The sequence below is a fragment of the Ictidomys tridecemlineatus genome, chromosome 4 (assembly GCF_052094955.1).
Source record: "Ictidomys tridecemlineatus isolate mIctTri1 chromosome 4, mIctTri1.hap1, whole genome shotgun sequence".
NCBI classification, from domain to species: Eukaryota; Metazoa; Chordata; class Mammalia; order Rodentia; family Sciuridae; genus Ictidomys; species Ictidomys tridecemlineatus.
The window spans coordinates 156,132,070-156,159,918 of NC_135480.1; the positions used below are offsets into that span (position 1 = coordinate 156,132,070).

General features: G+C 37.8%; 1 long non-coding RNA gene across 3 annotated transcripts; it reads right to left on the bottom strand.

The window, feature by feature from the left end:
* Positions 1 to 3,175: 3,175 nt before the first annotated feature.
* On the bottom strand, positions 3,176 to 22,830 carry LOC144377284 (uncharacterized). Of its 3 annotated transcripts, none has more exons than XR_013438136.1 (3): positions 22,541 to 22,828; positions 9,611 to 9,813; positions 3,176 to 7,380 (listed from the first exon to the last, which is right to left on the bottom strand). It is a non-coding gene; the product is annotated as an uncharacterized LOC144377284 (long non-coding RNA). The 3 variants fall into 3 exon arrangements; XR_013438135.1 differs by having other exon boundaries at positions 9,624 to 9,813; positions 22,541 to 22,822; XR_013438134.1 differs by lacking the exon at positions 9,611 to 9,813 and having other exon boundaries at positions 22,541 to 22,830.
* Positions 22,831 to 27,849: the final 5,019 nt, after the last annotated feature.

The window sequence follows — 27,849 nt, forward strand, 5'->3', positions numbered from 1 at the left end:
TAGATAACCATGCGGCATGGTTGAGCAGACTATACTTAAAATTATATACAGAGTTCCTGCATAAGTTACTTTTTCATTCAATCAGAACATTTCTATGCATTTTCGTTTTTGGAATCTGAACACTTTCATGCTTGGTCTTATCCCAAAAATAAAGATTGAAGAAGTTGAACATAATGTCCTCAGTTGCTTTCTAGCTAAGCATGGATAATGAAAAATATCACATTTCTACCTTTACATCAACTAAAGATAACTCTTTGTGTACAGATAACTCAAACTCAGGTGAAATATAAAGCTGAAATGTTCTATGTGTCTAATCCCTAGGAAAGTTGATCCTTGGGATAATTTTAACTCTTCTCCTTAAACATAACAAAATTAAGAGTTTAGCCCCCAAATCTCAGGCCTCATCAGCCTATGTATGCAAATGTTTTAAATTAACAAGTAAGCCTTATTTACAAGAAGAAAGAGCTCAGTGTTTAGATATAACAAGTATTAAAATTGCACAATATTTTCTTCAAGAATTTTTTTTGGGAAAATGGAATATATAAACTCTAAGCCCCATATGTCCCTCCACAGAGTTTCCTCTCAGAGGTAAGCTTCTCAGAGGTAAATACCATCCCATTTGTATTCCTCCCTGTCCATGTTTTTTTTTTTTTTTTTAAAAAATGTCACCATATACATGTACAAGCATCCAAAAAATATATTCCAATGTTTCATGTATTTTAGAATATATATATAAGTGGCAGCATATTGTACTTATCCTTTTGCAATCTGCTTTTTTCACTCAACATTTTGTTTTTGAGAATCATCCATGTTGATGTAGAGAGAAAGTTAAACATTACTTCAGACAGTGAAAACATCCCAGCTCACTGAGGAAATATTGAAAAGTCCACATGACATTTTGTGGGTGTCTCAGAAGTGTGAGGAGAACACTCCCAGATTGCCCAGGTCTTCTATCTTCTGCCACAACTGTGGAGCTGTTTGGCAGGTTCCTGGGCTACCTGTTCCTCAGCTGCCAATACAAGATTCTGCTGGTAAAACTGGGACTTATAGATCTGCTTATCCTCCTGGCTCCTACTACCAGGATCAGCCAAGTAACCATACTGTCCTCACCCTTTGCCCCTGAGACAGCTTCTCAGCTACATCTCCTGACATTAATGTCCCCTAGGCCCCCACCAAATCAGAACTGTGCTTGAAATCCAGAAAAGATTCATGCACCTTTGTTTCCCTAACTGCCAAGAGGACTGCACTTGGGTATTTCTTTTAGATGTTTCACAATTTGCACAAACTCTTTAGATTCCCCATGGAGTCTCAATCATTCCCACCCACTACCTGGCAGGCATGTCAATTCCTCACTGAGAAAGACTAGGTTCCAAGTCCAAGTTCCAACTATTTGGATGGTTCTTTGTTCTTCCCCGGCCCTCCAGTTGGATTTCTTACTGAGTCTTCTTTCTCTCAAGGACCCACTCTTTCTCCTGAATGTTTTGCATCTTCATAATCTCATTCTTGCTGAAGATGATGTTTCATATACAGATTCTCCTGGAATTATAAAGAGGTTTCCATCCTGATAAAACCATTGTATGCTGGAAATATCCTAAGCCCACAATGCATTTAATATACCTAACCTACCAATAGTTGTCACTTATATGGCCACACAGTACAATGTAAGGTATTGGGTGTTTCCCCTTGTGATTGTATGACTGACTGTCAGCTGCCACTGGCTGCCACTGCCCATCAGTGAGAGGAGTATTGCTAAATTTGGGGAGAAAATCAAGATCTGAAATTCAAAGTATAGTTTCTACTGAATGTGTACCACTTTTGCACCATTTTGAAGTTAAAAAATAAGTAAGCTGAACCTTTGTTACATTGGGGCCGTCTATATTTTATCTCCTTTGATTCTCATCCTTGATTTCCATGTCAATGTGTACATGCAAGTGGATGCTTGGGGAGGTGAGGGAAAGTGCTACCCAAATGCATACACCAAAAAAAGCTAAATGTCAGCTCTGGCTCTGCTAGGACTACAGATACATCAGAACACACTTGAGATGAGAGGGCTTTTATGTCTGGAATACGTAAGCAAAGGAAAGAATTACAAAAATGTGACCTATGATGATCTCATCCTCCATAGCTCATTGCTCTTCATAGAAGTGGCATATGAGATCTGGATGGCAAACAGAAACGTCGTGTCATTGTTTGCATTTGGAATGTCCCCCAAACACACATGTTGAAGGCTTTGTCAATGCAGCAGTGTTCAGAGGTGAGGCCTTTGGAAAGACGATTGGATCATGAGGATGTTACCCTTATCAGTGGATTTATGTACTAATGGGTTCATAATTCAATAGCATTATTGGAGGAGGCAGAAAGTGTAGAAGGTAGGCCTAGGTGAAGGAAGAAGTCAGTGGGAATGTGCCCTGGAAGGATTTGTCTTATCCCCAGCCTGCCTCCACCCTGTCTTCTTCCCCATTGCCATGAGGCAAATAACTGTCCTCCACCATGATGTTCTGCCTCAACGCAGATCTAAAAGCAATGGAGCCAGTTGATTATGAGCTGAAACCATCAGCCAAAATAAAACTTTCCTCCTTTGTGGTGCCTTTCTCAGGTATTTTATTATAGTGACAGAAAGCTGAATACCACACCTTGAGAGCAAATCAATCTCTACATGGCGAGAGTTCTTCCACAGAAAGCAGATTAAATTTATCCAGGCTCCATGTCATTCATTTCACAGATTCTTATTCTTTAATTGAATATAGATTGTTGTCATACAAGCACTTTTTCAGAGTTCATATTCAAGAGATGCTTTTATATTTATTACCCATATTTATTCTCTTTGCATTAATACTATGAACATTTATAGAATCTTTATTATGTGTCAAGCTCTATACTGGACACTGATTACAATATGAATCTTGGTCTATCTTAGATTGTGATTCTCTATTAATATATTACTCTTCTGGTTTCTAGGGCTTTCTGAAGATAGAGAATTACATTTTATTCATCTATGTACAAATATTTTATTCAAGTTATGAGTCTATCATTTGCTGTGATGGCTTTGGTGAATTTATATCATGAAAACCTTGGTCAGTGATATTTACAGTAAAAATTTCAAGAAAGATAGCTTAGAGGTAAAGTACTTGCCTAAGTATCAGCAAACACAACAAAAAAACAAACAACAACCAAAAAAAATTTAGAGGATTTAATTTAATGTACATAGAAAAAAACTAATAAATATCAGTTTCTTTTCCAGGTCCAGTGTACCAAATTTGCAACTTTTAAGCAGACTAGAGGAATAACAAATGCATTTTGAATGAAATTATACAATACAGTAAAAGCAACCTGGTAATAACCACATGGAAAAACATACAAAGCTGAGGCAATGCTTTTGAAAGCTTCATGTCAGCTCCCTGTTAATTTCCTCATTATTGCAACTATGCCCACTTATTTCTGAAAGACAGAGGATGCACTGAAACCCTCAACCTTTGCATTTGCTAATCTGTACATGGTAAGTACTTAGCACAGAATTGACTCAATGTCTGCATGGGGGCAGCGCAAGCCAGCATGGGGCTGTGGCTGACTTTAATTTGGAATCCTAAGTGAGCCCCCTCAGCAGGATGCCTGAGCTCACATCACCTGCCCTTGTCAATCATGTTGCCTTTCCTCCAAATCTCTTTCAGAGGAGACCCCTCAAGGAACCATGGGAAATCATGCCATCCTCAGAGGCTGAAGAAGTTCAGTCTAATCTGAAACCCAAATTGGTCTAAGAGCTTCGTATTTTTAAGATAATTTTGAGGGTTTTTGATACTTTTGTCTCTAAAGATGCATTTTACAATGGGATGGCTGTATATACACAATTAGCTTACTATAAAAGGCTGCTTCTATTTAACAGAGTAGGTTTAATTTGTCCTGCAGCCCAGGAGAATGCAGGAAAGGAAGAGGCTCAAAGCAACAAAGACAACAGAGCATTTTGACAATTTGCCGAGCTGGCTTTTCTCTGTTTGAGCTCAGGCTGTGACAATCATCTGTCCAGCCCATTCGTTCACGACCTTTTAACACCCTTCTGAGTGTCATGACATATCACAACACACATATCAATAACTATCACGGTAATGAACAATTAGGGGAACAGAGAACATGGCCAGGTAGCACAAGTGACAGTGGTACAAATTGCCTATTTTTTGTTCTTTTTTATTTCCTCACATTCCTCCTTATTTCCCTTAAAAGCAAAAAGCTACCATTTATTACATATTATAATTTATTAGGAACATTTTTTTAATCTCCTCCTCCTCCTCTTCCTCCTCCTCCTCCTCCTCCTCCTCCTCCTCCTCCTCCTCTTCTTTTTTACTGCAGGTTGAAGCCAGGGATGTTCTATCACTGAGCTAAATCCCCAGCCACTTTTAATTCTTTTTTTCTTTTGAAAACAGGATCTTTCTAAGACTTAGGGCCTTGCCAAGTTGCTGAGGTTGACCAGGAACTTGAGATTCCCCTTCTCAGCCTCCCAAATCACTGGGATTACAGATATAAGCCACCATGCCTGGGCCTGGTAGGAACTTTGTACATGCTCAAGGTACATATGTCAGTCTTCTGAATTAGGCATCATTGCCCATTTTAGAACTGTGGTAATGAGGCTTAGAGAGGCAAGTAATTTGGCCAATTTATAAGTGGTGTAAGATCTCCCATTCTAATCTACCTGACCCTAGTACCTATATTCTAGAGGTAGCTCCCCACTTCTGTTTTTATCTTTAAATTTTCAAAAGTTAAAAAATGAATGGCCTTTCTCATCCATCTCAAGGAATATGGCCGTGTATGTTTTAACTTTGGAAATTTTTAATGTGAGGTCATAAAGGGAAATGTAACCAACTGAAGTTTCCTGACACCATGTTGTTATCATTCCATCTTCAATAAAATGAGTCATATTTAAAGAAATTGAATATAAAATTGACAGAATATTGTCTTCACTGAGCCCAGGAATCACTTTTTAAACCCGCCTCCCATTGCACTGATTGGTAAAATATGAACAGGTCTCTTCAGTCTTCCATTTGCCCAACATGTGCCAAAAGTTCCCACATGAGAGACAGTATTCCTGGCAGATACATGATCCATTGTCTTAACCCCAGACTAATCTAGCTCATTGGAAATTTGAATAATGTTTAAAATTATTTTCCTAAATTTAATTCAATGACCTCAGTTTGCTTAGTGAACCCTGTCAACAGGGCCACCAGGTATGGCAGCAGAGTACAATTGCTGAGTATGTCTTCACAGACGGTGATGTAAACAGCATCCCTTGCAACTGTTCAACAGGTGGCTTTGTCTACAGAACAGTTCTGAGATAGTCAGCCTAGAATTTACTAGAAAGATGTGATGAACATGCTTTTCTTTCACTCTGTACCTATGCTAAAGGAATTCATAAAAAAAAAAACCCTCCAAAGCTTCATTGAGTACCAAATTAACTGATGTACCTCTGATTGACAATGAAACATTTTGAATTTTTGTATAGTTTTCTGGAATAATTTCAAAATTTCATGGCCTACCTTGTTATATTATTATTTGATTCCATTATTCCTTTAGCCTATTGATTTCATCTTCATCTTTTAAAAAGATACAAGATCATAGGAATATTTACAATTTTCAAATCCTTTTGGAATAAGATTTAAAAAATTATAAAAAGAAGATGCTCAATAATTTTTAACATAAAGCAGTATGTATAGTTGTTATCATATATAAAAGCAATATGAATAGTGTTGATTATTATGGAGAAATTAGATAATACGATTATCTAAAGAACATCAAAAGAAAAAATAAATTTAGACTCAGTGCTATTTTTCTTCAAAAAGAAGAAAATAGAAGATACCCATAATCCCAAATTCAGGTATTTACTGTTTTGTAGCATGTTTATTCAACATGTCAATGTATAAAATGTATTTTCTATGTTCTTTTGATATGTATATAGGATTGTGTTTGTTGTTTTTTGAAGTGCACATTATATTTAATTGCATTTGTACACCAAAATATAATTAATGGTCCATTAATTTGAGCTTTTATAACACTTTACCATACCCACTTTCATACAGTATTACATTGAACATCCTTGTAGTTGAAGCTTAGAAAACATTTTCAATTGCTTCCTTATACAAGCACATATACACTTCAAAACTATTAAGAAAACTATAGTTCCAACTAACAAGAAGGCCAACTCAACCAAGTAAGTGTCTCTCCTCCATCAGTATCTCTAATGGTACTCCCAACTGTTGTTTCTCATATTGAAGAAAAAACATATATAGGTGAACTCAAAGCTTCTAAGATGTTTTTTAATCATATCAGTGTCTTACATATTTACAAACATAAAATGAGGACTGAATCTGTAATCTCCAGCTATCAGTGAGTTCCAGCTGTAGTCTTTGAAAGGTGGTAAACATTTAATGACAATTTTTAGAGTAAATAGTTGCTCTGTTGACCTTGGAGAGGTGTACAAAGTATAAATGTATCTCAGACTATGATTACTTCTCACACAGTCTAATAAATAACCTTTGTAGCATTTAAATATGTATATTTAAATATGTATATTATATATATATATATATATATATATATATATTATTAACAACAGTTTTTAATTGACTTCCTCCTGGAGCTTTGCTACTGTTGAGATTATGTGGAACGTGGGGTGACCAAGTCCTCAGAAGAGCTGAGTGCTGTTTCCAAGAAGCCCACCCAAAGCTGCTACTGCTTTCTCCACTAAGGAGTCCAAATCAAAGTCACAATGCAAAGTTACACCTCTGATTTTGAAGAGACTATTGGAATAGTTAAAGAACAACAAAAAGCAATTTGGAGCATTTTTGTATCCAAGTTACAGAAAGCACCCAGGGGAAAGTTCTGAGAGTGATTACTGTGCGTGGTCAGGGTCTTGTCGGTGCTGGTTGGTTTGTGGGGTGGTAATTTGGACTTAATCTGTTTCTCATGGGCAAATATGAAGCCTCAAGTTGACATCTGTTGTACTACAGTTCAGGGAGAAATCAGTTAAAATTTTTTTGCAAGAAAAAAAATAGGTCCAGCCCTTCCTTTGCCTCTCCCTCCCCCTCTTCGTCACCTCTTCCCCTCAAACCTGGTGGAGGGAGCACCCACTCAGCCTCCCCGCGGTGACAGGGGAGCTTCTTCTCTGAAGGGATCTGTCTTGTATATTGTGTCCATATGCCTCTAGGAAACCTCTTCTTGAAGTCAAGTGATAAAGTTGCACTTCTGTTTCCAATGGCACACATCCAGCCGCAGGGAGACTGGCAGCTTTGTGAGCGCTTTTCGACCGGGTCGCCAAGCACGGTAGTGCAGCTGGAACGCGTTTTCTCACTGTTGTGCCCCAAGACTGCGGTTAGTTTCAGATTCCTGTGAATGTGACTAAAAAATGTTTGCGTTTTAGCCACAATCACTAACAAATTACGCTCAGATATTCAACGCACAGACCAAAAGAGAGCCTGACCCCATTATCAAAACTCAAGGCCAGATGGTGAGGAGCCCCAGCCTAATGAGGGCCTCTCAGTCATTTCCGACAAATTTCTTGTCAATCATGCCACATCGCATATGGGGTCTCCTTTCAAAGGAATGGGAGTTGGAGGATTCAGAGGGCTTCCAGAGCAAGCCATGCGGTCCTCCTAAAAATCAATTACTCATTCTTAGAGAACTTTTAAGAACGTTTCTTCCTTCTCTCCTTGTTCTGCCCTCCCTTCCACCAAGAAAAAAAGATTGTAACCCACGTAGGCTAGACAACTTTATCAGACTCAAATCTCAACCCCAAGCAGCCAGAAAGTCTGAACTACATTCTTGGCTCACTACTCAGGGGGGAAAAAATAAACTCAGAGGAGAGGGAGAATATCAAAAAGCTTTCTCAAATGATTTTCTGAATTCAAAAGAAATTTACGAGAACCTATTTGCAGGCCTGCTGTACACACTTTGGCTACAATTGTTAGAAAGAAAGCCTCCTTGTGGACTGGAACTTAACAAGGCACATAAAGCATCCTGTGTATCTGCATCTGCCTAGGTGAGATGAAGAACTTGGGCTGCTGCCCCAAAGTTGACCTCCTAGGCTGTCTTGGAGGTTTGCTCCCAACGTATTTATTTCTTTATGCTCAGTGAGGCAAAGCCTGCCCCTCTTTCTCTCTGCCTTTTCTCTCCAGCGTCCATGCACGCTTGCTTCTCTGACTATGAAGTGTCACCTCTGATGTCCTCTCTCTCGAATGCTCTGTCGTGGAATCCCTGCCCTAGAGAGGCAGCCACAGCTGTGTGTCCTATGAAAGGATGGAGCTGCTTGCTGTGTGCAAGCAGAAGAAACCCAGTGTAAATCGCAGTCCTAATTGCCCACGTGGGAGATTTGCAAAGAAGGGAGTGAGTGGAATGAAGGAGCAGGGCGAGTTGTGAGCAGAAGGCTGAGACCAGAGCACAGAGGAAAGCCAGCCACCACATCAGGAACGGTGCTGTTTTCTGTGACTGCCACTGAGGACTCAAAGACAGGTTTTAGGGTAGAGCAAACATCTGATGGTGTGAGGACGGAGCTCCATTTTCTGTGTGAGTCTGAATAAAGAGAAGGATAAACAGAACCTTTCACCGATAGGCATATTTTAGAGTTCAAGTGTGACATGACGGGTCCAAAATAGATTCCACATGATTGGAGCAGATCCAGAATCCCAGTCCCTGAATAGCAATCAGTGTCGGAGGCTAAGAGCCGGCATCCACTATCGTCACATAAAACATGGAAGAAATGGCAAATCCTACACAGCTGTTAGTAAGTAAGGACAATCCATTCAGGGAGTTTTATGCCATGGGCACATTTTCTTAAATTACTCAGCTTAGTTTAAATTGAGGGTCTCTTTGACTTTTTACATGTATCTTAATGAATACCCAGAACTTTACAACAGCTTCCTCTTCGTGAATTTTCCTTTCAAAGGAAAAGAGTTATGCTCTTTGCAATACTCAATCCAGGCAGAACTAATGACCCAAGGGCTTCATGCTAGCTTATTTTCATGGAAAGTGCCTCATAATTTGAAACCACACAGGGTCCCGAGTATCTCAAAGATACAAACTGAAAGCCCAGGGTCATCCAACCTGATCATGCAGGATGTTGATGGGGGTAGGCTTCTCTTTGAGGACCAGGTTAGGCTGTTTTACTGGGGTATGACTGACAGTCTTTGACAGTCACCCATAGTAGGAAAAATGAAGAGAAATTAAAGGAGACGGGGAGTGAAAAAGAAGGGAAAGGGAAAAATGGAAGGCTAAACAGAGTGCATGGGGCTTAGATGTTCCCTCTTCTATTTATAGCTGTCTTTTCTTTCAAAAGTAACAAGAAAGGCTTCAGTATCAGGTCCCCTCTATTTGCTAATGCTTACCACATTTAACATAACTTTAAAAATGTTATTCTCAAGAAAGTTGAGATCATCCTTTAGCCCAAAAATGTATCTAAAGGGCTCCTTTTGCTAAATGCATCTTTGTGAAGCAATGTCAATCCATGGAAATACTCTTTCTGCCATTTTTTTAAAGCCACATTATTGTATAAGTAAGAAAATGATAAAAGGAGAATACGACTGTATGGAGAAATAGTGGGTGAAGTGGGTGCTATAACTGCATATATACAGACCATATATACAGACCAGGAAGTCAGCATCCAAGCCAAATGACAGGAGGCAAGGAAGTCTCCCCTCTGTGTCGATATTCCCTTCATTATTTAGACATCTCCATATGTATCTGAAATTCCATGACTCTGACTTTGGCACATCTTGGACTGTTTGTGTTTCCAGATATTTCTCTTTGGTTGTATTAACAGGAATTGTCCTTCAGTAGCTGAGTAAGAGATCAAAGCACAGGTCGGCAGTTGAGAATTCCTACAGGTTGTTATTTCAATAAAGTAAAAGATATATGGAAAAAATGACAAATCTCCCTCTTTCCTCATATCATGGTGTGACTAATGCAGATCCTAACCACACAAAGAACTAGTGCTTTCAGAAGCATTTCTGGTCACTTTAGAGCTTTGCTTTTCCATTATTTGGAGTGCATGCAAGTACGTGTGGTATATTTGTTTACATATAGGCCTGTGATGGCCTGTTAGAGTTTAATTACTAAGGTTACAAACAAATAAAGCTTTAGCTAGTGTATTGCAAAGCATAAATTCATGGTTTTCACTAATGGCATGAAATCACATAATTGTAAAGCTTAGAACTCAGAGCAACCTTTAAAGATCATCTGGTCTTGTCCCATGTCTTCAGAGAAGTCAGGTTTTATTATTTATATTTGGTAGATAAAGCACCTGAACTTCAAAAGCCAAACTGTCTTGCTTAATTTCACCCAGCTAGTTCAGGGGATTTGACCTCTTGTCTTTTTCTCATACAATTCTTTGGATGGAATGAAAAATCCAACCAGCCTGAAATCCATAGAGACAGAAAATGGATTAGCAATTTCCAGGGGCAGAAGGAGAAGGCAATGGGGACCGACTGCTTAAAGGGCACGTGGTTTCCTTTTGGGTGATGAAAATATTCCCGGAACGAGATATTGGTGATTGTGAACATGTTAAATGCAGCTAGAGTGTTCACTTTAAATGGCTAACATGGTGAGTTTTACGTTATATGAATTTTATCTTTAATAAGGTATAGCTATTAACTGTTCACTGTGCTATCTCCCCAACTTCTGTCAAGGTCTTCAAGTTCAGCGACTGTGCCCTACATCTCTTTGGTTCTCTAAGACCTAGCACCATACTTAATAATTCTACTGAATCCTCCTTAACAATTAAGTTAGCCTTAACAATATTGTTAAGTTAGCCTTAAGAATAAGAAAAATCCCAAATCACTAAACTCTTTTTATCAATGAGTTTATAATATTACAATAATTTTTTGTCTAGCCTTTCTTACTCCACTATTGAGTCAGATAAGATGATCTGAGACTTGAAGGGAGCTAGTTAGTTAACCTCCTAAATGGGGAGCTAGTTAGTTAACCTCCTCCTTCATTCCTGATAATATAACCACTATTTCAATCAGAGGTATGTCCCAGTGGTGCCTAACACAATGCCCTACCCATAGTACATACTTATTAATATTTGTCAGATGGAATGAGTTATGAACCTCCTAAGTTTTCCAGGTGCTGATAAGAAATGTTCCCTCCCCAATACAGAAGGCCCAACCTGTCTAGAGGTCAGTAAACCATCAAGATTGAAGATCCTATTTTTGTTTGGTCATTAAGACCACTACTCATAAGGTAAACCACAGACACTGTACCAGCCCCATGATAGTAATTCTTATTCCTCAGCCACAAAATGGTGTACCTAAACCTCCATGCCATAAATTAATACCCTCTCACACAATAGGCAAGAAATTAATATGTTGTTTTATTACAAACCAATTCTCCATATCAGTATTAATCCTCTCATAAAAATTCTATCTTTAAATAGAAAATCATTCATTGAGAAGAAAAAAATTCTAATTTATGAAAAAATATGTAAGTGGAATCATGCAATATTTGTCTTTCTGTGACTGTTTTATTTTACTTAGCATAACATCTTCAAATTTATCCATGTTGTTGAACATGGCAAGATTTCCTCTTTATTAAGGCTGAATAATATTACACACACACATCTCACATCAAATTTTCTTCATCTAACTATTCTTCAATGAACATTTAAGTTATTTTTACATTTCTGGTATGGTGAATACCACAATGAAAACAAAGAATAAATCTCATCCCAACCTTGACATCCAAAATTTTCACAGATAAAATAATAAAGAAAACTTACATCAGACATAATGAAGTTTGCTATGCTCATTTTTTTTCTCAATATTTTCTTCAATTTTTTTAAATTTTTAGGGTTCATAATTATGTTCAATTCAAATTGTTTAAAAATGAATATTAAGGCATCATTTGCCTTTGGAAGGAAATAAGATCTAAAACTAAGAGTGCTTCAAAATAAATAGTAAGTAGAAATTTCTCTCTCTCTATCTCTCACACACACACACACACACACACACACACACACACACACACTCCAGTCATAGAAGATGCTATTGATTCATTCCTTTTACTTGATCTAGGTATTATTAGTACAGTGGTAAATATTTAATAACTGACACTCCAGATAAATATATGCAAATGTAAATTTATTCTAAGTATTACTGATATAAAGACTGCATATCACCCAATTTACATACAATGGTAATTTATACAATATACCTTATTGTAACTTCCACAGAGAAAATTGATTCTCAAAGAATATTATAATGCTATGTAATTTGTGTAACTCTTGTATCTATAGTCACTCTATGGCTATAATTGACAAGTAAGTATAGAGCCAATGTAAATGCTGGTTACTATTTTAATTTATGTTTATATTAATGAATGGGGAAAATGTAAAACAATGAAGAGACATGTCAAAACTTTCTGTGATTGCAGTGACAAATTATTTTTGCTAAACTGAATAACCAGTTTTGAATAATAGAAGATTTTTTTCAATTATTCTGAATTATTTCCAATGTATACTATATGTGTAGCATAGTATTTTCATCTTATAGATACAATAGGTGTAAATCTAATATTAAGAATGTAAATAATAATAAAATAAAGAAAATTAGGAAATAGTAACTTTTGGTTATTGATTGCTTTATTTTTGGTATGATTTCTTAAATTACAAGTTTATGCAACTTAATTTTGACAGTGCAAAACTGGCAAAGTTTAATTAGGGTCTCAATTCAAGACATTAAAAAAAGCCTAAAAAAATAAAAAGAACAAAGTACTTTTCAAAAAGTAAAACAAATTACAAAGTAGAAAATTAGTATAGGTCAATAAATCACAGATAAGATTTTTTTAAAATATAATAAAATAAAAAATCTACAAAGAGCAAATATAATCAAGAAAAAAAGAAAGAAAATAAATTCACAAAATTAGAAGAAAGAAAAGGAAAATAAGAGCAGATTCAGAGGAATCTAAAAATATTGAAAATCAAGATAAAATGAAAACCTATATGGGAAAGTACGATTTACTCAAATTAAATCCCAATACTTACAGGGGAAACAGAAAAACTGCCTAGAAAGAAAAAATTAAGATTGCAAAAAAAAAAATTTCCTCTAAAATGTTTCCAAACCAGATGTGTCTTCCAATGAGACTTCTCACATTTTCAAGTAACAGGTAATTTCCATACAGAATAAACTCCACTTCAGCTCATAGAAACAGATGGGAAGTTTTAAAATTAATTTTGGAAAGCTAGTATAATCTTGAAAATAAACCTTATAAGAAGGAAAACTAAAATATAGCAAGAGCATTATGAATATTCTTTTTGATTATGAATATTGAAGAAAAAAACCTAAATAAATATAAATTGAATGCAATAATAAAGTAACATAATCCATTGAAAACACTAGCAATACCAGGAATGAAGCAATAGTTTTTTAATGGGAAAATGTATTAATAGAAACATCACATAAATAGGTCAAAATTAAAAATAATAAACTATCAATTCTAAATATTGTAAAGGTAAAATTTCTAAGCTGATTCTAAGCTGCAAAAGCCTGAGTTAAAGTGTAAAAGACTGGGCATTGTAAAGTTTCTAAATTGCAAGGCCTGGGCTAAAAAGTAAAAGACTAGGTATTGTTAAAATTCCTCTGCTACCCCTGGAACCTGTAATCCCTGTAGCTATTAGGACAATACCTGAACTGCCCAGTAAATATTTCTCCTGGTCCCCTGGTTGTTTAATAGCTAACGGCTCCAAGTAGCTCGGCAGTAGGCATCCAGGCCCGAAAAACCAATCAGTTTAAATGTATACCCCACTTAGAAGTGACCAATCACCCCTGCCCAGACTGTTCCCGCCAATGAATGTACTAATCATGTCTCAGAGTTGTTGTTCAATTTTCCCGCGCCTCATGATGATTTGTTCTGATGTATGCAAAGCCCCTCCCCCACCTTCTCTAAAAAGTGTACTTAAGCTCTGTTTGACCTCTGCTCTGGGCTCTGGGCTGCTCTATCTTCCTGAGTGAGCCTGGAACTTCAGCATGCTGAATTAATAAATCCCCTTTTGCCAATTGCATGGAGCCAGTCTCTTGTGTGGTCTCTTCCTCCAACGCTTTTCCGGACCCTTACAATATAAGCAGTGATACTTATTATTAATGATAAAATTAATGACAGTAACAATAAAAAATTTTCAGCAAATTTGAATTGTAAAACTTGGACTAGTCATCTCAAACAAAGATGGGTCCTGCTATCACTTAAGATAATGTTGTTATGGGACTCAAAGTTTGGTTCCATGACCAACAGTATCTGCATCACCTGGGAACTTATTAGGAATGCAAACCTCAGAGCTCACTCCAGTGTTGAGAGCCACTGGCATTTGCCAGAGGGAATGTTTGAAAGATGATGCCAGCGAACCATTGAGATAATGATTTAAGTTAAGTTATATATAATTGCTGTGATGCTGGATTGATTGTATTGTATATTTGACCTTTACTGTCGGGCAATGGGGCAGCTCTTGCTGCCTTGGGCGCCCGCTACTTTGGAGTTCTCTGGGGATTCCTGGAGAGTTCCCATTGGTTGGGGAAGTGCCGAAGGAGGGATTTCCAGTGTGGGGGGTGGTTGGAAGGGCCACGTGGGTGGCATTGGTGGAAGAGCGCGAGTGCAGTGCCGTGAGAGTTGAAATAAAGTAGTTGCTGTTTGAACCTACGAGGCTTTATGGAGGCTCCTTATTCGTGCCCAGCAAGACTGCAGCACTCCAGTCCTACTAATTCAGAAATGTTGAAGGTGGGGCTCTTCGATCTGTGTTTTGAAAATCCCATCAGACAGTAACATGCTAGAACTTGCATACATGGCTACTGAGAGAAGCAACTTGTTAAAATTTCAAGAATATCGTAACCCTATCATGGCATTTTTAAATATAGCCATTGTTAAAAATTAAAAGTGTAGACTTACAATTAAAGTATATTAAAATCAAAGATAAATACTTAAAGTGTCTTACCTCCTAATTATTTTGGAACACATTACTCTTGCTTTTGAGACTATTTGCAGATAATGTATCAGTTTGGTACAGATAATGCTGTGCTATGCACATATTTCCAACTCTGCCTCCTGAGAATTTACATTGTTAGCTGAAATCACTCATCATATGAGTATTTGCAGCACTGAAGTTGGCAATTGCCCCCCAAAAAAGGTGGCAGGGACAGGTAGGGTGGTGATTTCTTGTTATGTTGACTGGCTAGATCAGGGGTTGGCAAAAAAATTTCTATAAAGGGAAAATAATAAACATTTTAAACTATAGCTCATGTCTTTATGCCACAGTTGCCAATGGAATGTGAAAGCCATCAAAGGCAAATATAAGCAGATAGCTAATGACTGAACTTTCTTTACAAAGACAGGCATTGGGCCACATGTTGCCAATTGGTAATAATTTGATGATACATGACCTAGACTTTAATTTAAAGTGATGGATAAAATGTTAACAATGCAAATAAAACTTAAATGTGTTGTAAAGGTAGTCATTACATAATTTTAAAAAATTAAAAGTTGAGCTATTCTTCCAGGATTAGAAAACTCATTCATCAAGGAACACCCTTACAACAACCTAAAATTTTAGCATGTATCTTCATTGCTCCACTTTTATCTTTCACTTCAATGCACATAAATAAAAATGTTAACCTAAATTTACATCAAAATATTTATTTATCAATTCAATCATAGAGGGATTAATGATAATTTTTTTGAAGAAATCAACAAAAGCATTCTGTAAGAATCCACAGAATTTTGTAGAATTTCCAAGGAGGAATTTTAAGAATCACTGCTTTAGACACAACATAGTAAATTTTAAAAGAGAATTGAGTGATAATGCCATTGGTAAGAGTAAAACACTGGTATTTATAGATGCCTATATTGTATGCATAAAAAATATAAGATGGGTTGGGTGTGGTGGCTCACACCTATAATCCTATTGACTCAGGAGGCTGAGGCAGGAGGATTGCAAGTTCAAAGCCAGCTTTAGCAAAAGCAAGGCCACTAAGCAACTCAGTAAGACCCTGTCTCTAGATAGAAATACAAAAAATAGGGCTGGGGATGTGGCTCAGTGGTCTAGTGCCCCAATTCAGTCGCCAATACCAGGAAAAAAAAAAAAAGAAAAAAATTTAAGCGGGTCAACTAAAAACTATAAGAACTAGTAAGAAAGTTTCCTAAATTTTCCTAAATTTCAGATAATTAATGACAAAAGCCCACAACAAAGATATCTTAAGTGATAGCAGGACCCACCTTTGTTTGAGATGAATAGTCCAAGTATTACAATTCTAATTTGCTATCAATCATGGAAAAACAGTTATAAAAGTAAAATGGAAGAAATAATAGTATTTACAAAAACAAAACTCAATTCATATTTTATAATACTTACAAATAAGAAAGTTCAGCAACAGTCATAAGAAGACTATGCAAATGGAGAAGATATTAATATTTTGGAGATAATTATTTTTAAGGTTTATTATATTTTCAACATAATTTTTGAAAAACTTGAGAGAGTGGTTTTAAAGTGACCTAAAATAATAGAACAAAAATTTGAAACAAAATATTAATAGGATAAAAGTTATAGATTTTTAAATGTTCTGAAAGCTTATAATTTAAGTAGCATAATGAACTGAATGTGAAATCAGATATGAATTATAATAGGAAGTTATTACTTAACTTAATTGTAAAAGAATTAAGTTTTTATAGTGAAATTAATACCTGTTTGAAGAAAAAGTAAACCAAACAAAATTCTAGAAAGCTTCCCCATGGACTCCTCATCTCCTCACCCACATCCCTGACACACCAACCCATTCCCCAGAGATAGTCAGTGACAAAGGCTCAAAACCAGATGTTTTCCATCCATTCCACACAATATGTGCATATGTAATATTTGCATATCATGTTATATACTTCTTAATATAAATGTAATCATAGTCTATGTATTATTCTACCACTTGTTCATTTTAATGAAGGACTAATTAATAGTGGACAATTTTCCAAACTGATAAAAACATCTACCTCATTACTTGTAATGGTAGTGTAGTTTCCAACTGGATGTTATATCACAATTTATTTATTAAACTCCACTTTTATGCATAATTTGTTAATATTCAGAGCAGGGTTGCTATCATCTATGCTGTGACCAACATGTTTATACATAAACAGAATCATATATTTTAAAGAACAATCATGTAGCATATTTTTAGAGCACATTCTTAGATGTGAAATTCCTGGGTCAAATGATATGTGAATTTAAAATTTTCACCTGGCAAAATAGTATAACAGAAGCTTTAGACCAATGTATACTTCCACAAAAAAGATAACTTCTTTTCACTCTAGGAAATCACCATTATATCTGTCCTTGCTAATGAGAGCAGTAAAAATCAACCTATTACTTTCATATCCCTTCCTTTAAAGTTAGGTTAAATACCTTTTCATAAACTTGTTAATTAATTTTTCTATGAATTATTCATATTCTAGTTTTCTCTGAAATTATTTTTATTGACTTATAATTTTCTTTCTATATCAATGAAATTGACCTTTTATGCAGTGTGTGTATTGTAAATGTATTTTTGTGCTTTTATTATGGTGGATATTATTGTCCTATTAGAAATTTTAGTTTTAGATAATCAACTTTAACTGTTCAAAAGGGCTTCTGGATTCAAAAACCAGAATAACACATTGCCCATAATTTGATTTGCTGTGTTTACAACTTAATTCTTATACACTACTCTTTGATCTATTTTGAAATTATTTTTATGTAAAGTGTTATGTAGAGATTCAAATTCTATACTCTGGCTCTTGAATGCCCCCTAAGGACTATGTGTTAAAGGCTTGATCACCAGTTTGTGGTGCTATTGGGAGGTGGTGGAACCTTTAAGAGGTGGGGCTAGTGGGAGGAAGTTAGTTCACATGCATTTCTCTTTCCATTTGCTTCCTGTCTGTCATAAAGTGCTTCCTCTGTCTTGTGCTCCCGTTATGTGCACAACAAGGCAACAAGGCCAAGTAACCATCAACTGAAACCTCTGAAACCATGAGTCAAAATAAATCTTTCTTCCTTACAAGTTGACTTATCTCAACTATTTGTTATACAACTTCCCTTACCCAACATTTAATCTAATACAACTTTCCTAACCCAACATTTAATCATGATATTGGAAACTGTTAAAGAGATTTAATAGTTTCAAGAAGATACAGGTTCTTGCATCAAGGTGTTTATAGAGGGGGAAACTTTCAATAAGTTTCTGTCATTCCTGTCAATTTGTGAAACATGCTTGAAATGAAAGGTACATAATACTATGTGAAACTTACTAACTCCATATCAAGGAAGGCTCCCCAATTCATTTAAGCAGGAATGAAAAAAAAAAGATAATTAAAGAGATTTTGTTGCATGGGACAGACAAGCTCTGCAGGGAGATTATAGCATTTCTGGATAACTGCAAGTACAGATAGACTAGAGGCAAAATCTAAGAACAGAGTGACAAGAGATGCAGCTGGAGATGTCAGCAAGGGCCAGATCAGCAAGGGCCTTGAAGGTTATGCTAAGAATTCTGATTTGCATCTAAAGAGATCAGAAATGGCTTATTAAGGATTTTAAACTGGGGGAGTGACATAACGGGCTTTACATTTTGCAAAAATTATTCTTATGATAATGGAGCAAATGGATACAAGAAAGCCAATTTTGCCATCACCCTCCTGAATAACAAAACAGATAAAAGCTATCTTTGATGGAATGCCCATTAAATGCCAAGCACTTTATGTGAATTATTTTGTGTATTCATAATACTCATGCAAGTTAGATATTGCATTGTTTACTTCGGGCTGAACTGCTAAAGTAAGAAAACATTAACATGAGCAACTTCAAGAAAAAATGTGCTTTTCTCTCAGGGAACAGTCAATGAGTATTTCAGCTCATCAGACAGCACAGCTCCATGCAGCAGCTCAAGAATGAGACTCCTTGCCCTGGCTTCTTCGAATTCTACCTTGCATTGATCTTGTATCTCAGCCAAGACTCCATCACCATGTCTATGTTCCAGCCATCAGAATGAAAGGGATGGTCAAAATGGGTCCAGTGACTTAAAGGCATTAGATCAGACAAGCCCACATCTTCTCTTCACAGTCTATTGATGAGATTTTAACCGCATGGACTACTTCTCTATAAGGAAAACTGGGAAATCTAGCCTAGCTTTAAGACCAGGACCAAAGTTTATGCATAGCTAACAGCCTTTGCCCTAGATAATATGATTGCCTTTTAAATATGGACAAAGTAGATCTCAAATAAGTTAAATAACTCTCCCAAAGCCACACAGGAGAAAGTGGCTGACTCCAGATTCTTTACCTTTTTACTACACTATGAATTTCCTACTTCCTAACAACCCAGTCTTCACATCCTCCAGTCAGTTATTGAAAATCCATGATGCAAAGGGAGAGAACTAAATTGCATCCCTCTTTTCTGGGACTTTTTATACCATGGGTTGGCAAAGTACAACCTTTAGACTGAATTCAGCCTGTTGCCTTGCCTACTTTTTTAAAAAAATAAAGTTTTTTTAGAACACACTCTTGTTCTTTTCTATGTTTTCAAAGGCTGTTTAAAACCAAGATAGCCGAACTGAGTAACTATAACAGGATGACAAAACCAAAAATACGAATCATTTGGCTCTTTACAGAAAATTAGAGACCTCTACCATAGACTACCTTTGTTCATCACAACAATTTTTCCCCCAAGAGAATTTATTAATTAAATACACTCAAAATTTTATAATATGAACAGAAAATTCCAAAATCTCCACCTGTTCAAAGAAAAAAATGAATTGCAGCTTATCAATAAAGTCAGAATTCCATAATGAAGTCATTTCAGAGGAGAAATAAATGTTAAAATAGCATTTCAAACAGGACTAAAGAGAGGCAATATCAGTGCCACACTGAAAGGCAACAGAGTAACTGTAAGAATAACAGAAACACATTCTGGAGCTGTTCCCTTTATACAGTGTTGATAAAATTTGTTAATACCATATGTTAGTCGTATGGAGGGAGGCATGGTCTGACTATGAATTTTGGAACTTTACCAGCAAACTTGTAAGATCTGAAGTCGCAGATTTGCTGAACTGCTCATCTCCACCCAGGCTGTGGCTGAAGGTTAAAGGAGGAGGACAGGAGGGACACGGGGAGAGCTGTTCTGCGTGTAGCTTCAGTTCTGTGAGGCTGGACAGGGCACGTTCTTGTCAATCTCAGTCAGTCCCTTGTGTCCACATGTAAATGAGGGAAATGCTATTGCTTCCTTTATAGATATATTTTTTTATTAAGTTGGATTTTAACAAAGAGCGATCTGATTGGCTGTCAAGCTATCCAGCTGTGAGATTAACAGGACCATATCCGCTAATTGGGACTTGTTAGGTACATCATCATTCATTAAATCAATATGTCCATGAAAGAAAAGAACAGCAAGCTGGAAAATCTCTCTGTGGACCTAATTTTGCTCCCTCTTTGTGTATGCAATTCCAAATGGGCTCATTCTGTTTAACTCTTTAAGCTGTGACTTCTGCACAGTTCACTTTGTCCTTAGTTCTTCAGGCCAAACAGAAGCCTGGGAAATCGGGCCCCTTTCTTTGCCTTAGTTCTGAAGCCAAATCTGGCTCCCAATATAATATTGGGAGAAAAGGAAATAAGAGAAATAGTGTTTTCATGGATCAGTTTCTATCCCCCTATCTCGCAAGACCCACGACTTCTGATTCTTGGCACATTTATTTTCCTAGAGTCAGAGGTAGATTGTGAAATTTCTGAAGTTATAGCTATGAATATTTCCCCCTTTGTGTCCAAAAGAATCCACTGAGTTGCTGAATTTCCAAGTGCCCATACTTCTGGCAAAACATTTTTTTACGACCTAAAGCCAGAAATTTGTAGTGTTTTCTCAAAGTAACTAGAAATGATAAAAGGAAACCCAGTGTCCTTTATCCTCAAATTGTGGTCATAAATGCACTGTTTTAAAGGAAGCATATACAGTTTTAAATAGTGCTTCCTTTTCATTCTCTCTTATTTGCAAGGGATCAGTTTTTGTCCTTGGTCCTCATCCCTGCCCCCTCTCCTGCTTCACTGGAAAAACTCCAGGGCTTGAGTTATTGTAGCATAATTCATGCCCAGATGCTGCAGGGGTACTTGGCCTTCAGGTTTGTGCCTTGATACACTGAAGGCATGAGTTATTACACAATAATTCACGTCATGTCATGTCTTATTGCTTAATTAACTTTCCTATCAGAGTAACACATTTTTGCATCAGCAAATGTGGTGCCCTCATATGACTTAAAAGTGTTATTTTATTTCAAGCTGGTGGGTCAGGAACATAGTAAGACAATTTGTTGAAGGTGAGTTGAATCTCAGGGATGAAATAAAAACCATCACCTTTTATGTAAATAAAATGTCAAAACTGCCCTCTAGTTTAGAGGAAACAAAAAAAATCCAGGACAGCTCATCTTTTGTATCAGTGGGAAAAAAAAAAAAAACAAGGAGTTATTTTCTGGCATTTGTACAGATAAAGAAATAGTGGAACCATTTTGGTAGCTTCTTTTTCCTGTCCAATTGCATAACTGTTCCAATTTCAAAACATCTGCTATCTCATTTTTTTAAAAACTGGGTTTAGGTCTGCAGGTGTGATCGCAAGGGATAAAACATCTGTGGTTTGCCTTACAAAATGAAGAGGAATATATGCAAAACTGGTAGATATCAGCTGCCACTAAGTATCAGCCGTCACAGTATTCATTAAAAAGCCTTGCAAATTCACAAATCGGGACTCTGTGGTTAAGGATCTTTCCCAGCTGTGTGTCCCAAGCTTATGTTCTGTTCACGGGTCAGGAGAAACTGTACATTTGCTTTTAACTGCTCTTGCTGGACTTTCTGCTTATCAAAAAGACTATTGACTCTCCTGCAATAAAGAGAAGTACAAGTTACTTCTTCCCTTCTATGGGAAATTATTCTTTCATGTGATCTTCAGTCCACAAGTAGGGACAGAAGAGAGACTTAAAAAAAAAAAAAAAGAAGAAGAAGAACTAAAGTTGATTAGACTCACAGGTCCTGGGACGGGAAGTAGAGTAAACCATGAAGGGCCACATGGGAAATATGGGGTGATAATTAGGCAGAAGACAGACTGAGGGGAAGGTCTAGGCCAGGGTCCATATTGGGCTTTCCAAGGGACAGGCAAGACCAGGCAGCACCAGCAGTTTAGGATGAGCACTTCTGAATAATTTTGAGGGTCTAAGCATTGGCAGTAGTCTCTGACCTTGAGATGAGAAGAACAGAGGACAGTTGCCTGCTGCATGGTAGAAGCTTAACAGAGCAAGTCTGGCTCTGGAATAGTTAGTTTGCATATCAAAGGCAAATTCCAGCTAACCTCTGTTATCTTGAAGAATTGGCTAGAGCTCTACTCCCACCCCAAGGACAGGCTTTCCACAGCTATAAAGGATTTTTAAGATATCAAAGTGCAATATAACACACACACACACACACACACACACACACACACACGATGCATACATGATACAGAAATGTAGATATAATGGCAAGTCAGGTTTACCTTACTTATTAAGAAACGATGCAAAGAAGCTGAGGGCCTGGATGAATCAGCTGGTTGACCATAATGAGGGCATGTCAGCCTCAAGGTTCCTTACTTTATAAAGAGAGAGGAATGCTGGGAAGAGGAGCAGGGTTCTCATTAGCCACTAAGATGGCCTTCATCTTCAGAAGGAAGGAAAACATCAATACTTCTTCATCACAGTAGATCATCCCTAGCCAGATAAATTTAGTGGAAGGAATACAGAATTTGGAATTATGTAAACTTTCATCTCAACTCTATAATAACCACTGGCTGACTACATGACTCTAGGCAAATTATTCAATATGTCTCAACCTCAGTTCCTTTAACTACAGCATAGGGTGAGTAATTATCATCTCAGGGGATTAAAATGACAAATGAGATATGTTCAAGATATCATAATTATCATAATTACAATGAATCTTCAATAAAAGAATGTAAACAAATGTTCTTTATATTCTTTGTTTATAGATTTATTCAGAAGGAAAAATTGCCGATGAAAAATGTTTCCTATGAAATTTGATAATCGTGTGCAAATCTCAAGGTTTTCTAAACATGTACTGACGGCATGAATCAGGCCCAGTTTGCTAAAGAGGAGGCAAGTTCACCTTGTCACACACCAGTGAGCTAATGTACTAATGTATGAGGGATATCAGAGGGATGGCTAGTGTGGGAGACTAAATTCCTAAATTTCAGCCCCAAGGAAAGATGGAGTCTCACCCTGAAGATGGCTGAAGAGTATGCTTATCCAGAAGGCTACAATCTCAGTCCTCAGAAGAGATGGTGTCACGTGTCTAAGGAAAAGGAATGAAAATGCAAAATGCAGAAGTCAAGAAGGTCCCTTAGAGATTGAGAACCTGGGAAAGGGTATTCTCATTTCCTAAACAAATCAGAAAGCAACCCGTCCAACTTCCTCTGAAATCATTCTTTCAGGGACTCACGAATTGTATTAACATCTTTGTAGTCATTCATACTTTAGTATGAATTCTTAAAATCGATTGGTATTTTCCAAATACCATGCTGAGAGGGGAAAAAAAAAATTCTGATGCAAACTACTGAAGGAGAGGAACTTTTCAATTCAAATTAAGCTCTGTTGCCCTACCCTGTGCCCAAGAAATGAATCACATAGTGGGAGATTATAATTTCCAGCTGCTAGGGACAGATGCATTCATCTTGCAGCTTTATCCATAACGAATATGGAGACTGAAGTCAAGCTGAGAAGGCAGCTGTTGCTGAGGAGGTGGCCAAGGAATGAAATCAAAGACATGGCCAGTCTCATTGCCGAATCAAAGAGAGTGACCGCATCTTCTTGGGTGCAAGGTGAGATGATGGAAAGGGACCAAGGGCTCAAAAGTTGGGAGGTAGATGCCAAAGACAAAGGAGTTCAATCAGCAGTTGGTTTTTAGTTAATAAGGCTGATCTTTCGATAGCCACAGGTCCTTCTCCAGTCACAATGGAACTGTTGGTGATAACTGAATGACTGGGATACTGCAGGTAGAAGATTGTTCTGAATAGAGAAGCTTAATGAGTGGCCTGCCTAACAGAGAAACTATTGAAGGACACTGGTCCCACAGAGGGAAGGAAGGACACCAAAAAACCTAGGGTAGGGCTTAAAGTGATAAACATACACGTAAGTCTTTTTTTTTTTTTTTAATAATTTCACTAAATGTGAACTCTTGTGTTAAAGATAAGTGCCTTCAGAACTTGGGATCACGGTTGGTATTAATTACCAAAGCCAGACTTTGCTGTAGCATAATTTACTCAGTTCATGACCCCATTGGTCTCCTACATCCTAGAGTAAGTAACTGGAGAAAGAGGACACAATTGAGCATGGCGTGAGATGCACCGGACAGGGCTCTCCAACTAACAGGAATCTTGCTTCTCAAAGATGGTGAAAGCATTAACACTGCAGGCAGAGAGACCATGTGCAAGGGCATTGATGCATTTTGCAGATTCCACTAACACTCAGCTTTTCCTACTGCTCAGAAATCTTAAAAATCATCCTGCAGGCCAGTTGTCTCTAGGTAAATGAGTAAACATATGGAAATGTGTCCTCTCACACATATAACCACACACTGTCACTAGGAGACAAAGAAACTCAACCAACTGCCAGTACCTTCTGGTCAGATCCTCACTGAAGCCACCTCCCACCACTTCACACAGGCACTGGAGCCATGCCCACCATCCAGGATGACCTGGCAGTGCCCTGCAGACCACAGCAGCTGCTGCTTCTGAAGCTAAGCTTCACCATCTCATTTTCCTTGCATCAGCAGCCCACAGCTGCCTTCAGTCATCTCACTGGGATGGGAGGGGAGTTTCCCACCTTCTTCTTGAAAAAGTGGCATCAGCTGTGCCCCTTCTCCTCTGGCTCCACCCACATTCCACAGTTACACTCAAAGGCTGCTCACTCCGCCACCTCCAGCCCTTTCTTGGCAGCAAGTCCTGGCCAAGTCTGCGACCACAGCTGTTCCACCTGGAGTGTAGCTGCTGGGTCAGAAAATGACCCCAAACAGCTGCATGATTCAAGATAGGCTGAAAGAAGAGAGAAAGTGTGTAGGACTCCCAGGTTTGGTGAGGATGTTTGCATCTGCATATTCACATGCCTCTGGCGGCAGAGATGTGTTGCTTAGGTGTGAGGTCCTATGTGGAGGAGGCAGGTGTGTGTACTCTGGATGAAGAAGTGTATGAGGGTAAGGGGTGGCTGAAAGTATACGTGGTTGGTATTAATGGAATGAGTAATGCATGCACATCATTAGGTCTGGCTCTTGAAAATTAGCAAATTAAATTCAATTTTGATGTGTTGAGATAATCCTGCAAATATATTTAGATCACTATGCATTTATGTGTGTCTCATGGTTTATAAGGTTCAAGCCTGTCAAGTGAACCACCTAAGGAACAGCTAAGACTTTCTTCATATAATCGGGGCTTTATAGTATAGCCAGACTTTGAGCATTGCTCAGAGGTTCCTGGGTCCTCTTTGAAGCCCTCTGCCTAAAGCCACCCTTGAAGATGCTTGAAGACACAGTGTATCCAGAAGCTCTGCTTTGTTGGAGTCCAGATGCTCAGATGCCTGATGGCACCGGCTACATGGCTGTACAACACAGGATGCTCAGGCTGCCAACTGACATCCATATGGACTTCATTCCCCCCTAGCAGGAGTTGGCCCAAATTACCTCATTTTCTCCTTCGTCACCACTGCACAGCTGAAACTGGTGACACCCCCCTACACACCCCACCCACCCTGCTCTGCCCCCATCTCTGTCTAATGTGAGTCCTGGCATTAGGCATGGTGCTAATTTCTGGGAACACCCACACTTCATCTTCTTTTAGACTTCATGTCCCCACTTGTTGATTGTATTTTAGACTCAAACACATGGTTTTAGTGTGTCCCCCAAATATGACAACAGAGAGTGTCTATTAGGCAGTGACAATTTGTGAGCAGGATTTCTTGTTATAGTTGTGTGGTTTGCTTTGGTGAAAGCTCATAAGCTATTGCAATGAAAGCATTTTATACATTGCAAAGTTAAAAGACTCTAAGAGACTTGTGTGCCTCCTCTCCAAAGGCTCCAATAGATACCAACTAAAGTAGTATTTAAGGTCATTTGAGGCTCCAACTATAATCTGCTGTTATTTCAGTCTAATCGAACTGTTGCAAATTTTCTGTATCCACTTTGCTAGGCTTGTGTTGATAATGTAATGAAAAACTATTCCCTATAATCTCTTGAAGTCAGATAGATAAAATCATGTTAGAATGGGAATGGGAGAGTGAATTCCTATTGAATGAATGGCAGGATATTATGAAGAAAATGACAATGTGAGTTCGACCTAAGGAATGAATAGAAGTTTGTTCAATCAGAATTAAAGAAAGGTTGCCACAGTCAGATAGAATGACATGGGCAACACCATGGAGATGTGATAGGACAGGACTTATTTGATTAATGTCTGTATTATTTAGTGATATCACTGCAAAAAGTACATTAAAATGAGTTTTGTTTTGTTTTTGTTTTTGTTTTTTTGTACTGGGGATTGAACCCAGGGGCACTTTACCACTGAGCCACATCCCCAGCCTTATTTTATTTTTATTTATTTATTTTTTAAATTTTGAGATAGAGTCTCACTAAGTTGCTGAGGACCTCACTAAATTGCTACGGCTGGCTTTGCCTTTGTGATCCTCCAGCCCCAGCCTTTCAAGTTGCTGAGATTACAGGTATGTGCCACCAGGCATGGCAAGGTCAGATTTTTAAATGACCTAGGAAGCCAGTCTGAGATTTATCTTGACATTGAGGTGTCAGTGAAGTGAAAATAATTAGTCAGGACATATGGAGGAGAAAAGATATTTTATCATGGGTACAAGTTAAGAAATAGTAACATGAAATTGTAAAGAATACCAAGAACCCTACCTCCTAGAATTACCAAGTAGACACTATTCAAAGCTGAAAGACAATGATGCTAAATATCCCAGGCTTAGAGTCTGCTAATAAAGAGTCCTTTTGGAAGAACTGCTGAGCACCCACTATGAGGTAAACAGAGAGAAGAGGCTTCGTCTTTGGGAGACAAGTGAGTTTGTGAGAGAGGATTCACCCTCTTTATCTCTCCAGGTGGGGTCAGGGGGAAACAGCTGGGCATATATCTCACAGCCCAAGCCAGCCAGATGTCCCCTAGAGAAGAAGTCACAAATCTGAAAAGATGATTAAGAAGGGGATATTGTTATGAACTTTCAATATACCTGGAAACTCACATATCCAGGAAAATGTATGGAACATCTTGGATACTCGTATCCTGAGATAGAGTAAACAAGTGAATCATAAGATACTAAAGTTGCTCCCACCTTCCAATTTCACTCAAATCTAGAGAGATAGACCAAGGATTCCAAGTTTTCTATAGACTTAGTCCAGGTCACCCAATTAGAGGTAAATAGTGAAAGGCCAGCCATACTGATGAACAGGTGAGGAGGACCCAGACAGCCACCTATCAAGAGAGGAGGAAGCACTGTACCAATAAGACCATTGGTTGGGCATCAGAATCCACCTGTCACCACACCATGTGAGTGAAGCAGGTCCCTACTCCCAGAGACTGGACAAGGTGAAACATCCCCTGACTGATGGCAAGAATTGCCAGCTTGCCACATCTAACATGCTGTCAGTCACCCGACTGAATATCCTTCACTCACCCTGACCTTCCTGACACAACTATCACAGAACAACTGCCCGAGAGGGAAAGAAAGAAAGAACCCATCACTCCCTATTCCTCTGCATTCAGCCTCCATCAGCCTGACAATATCTAATTTAGTA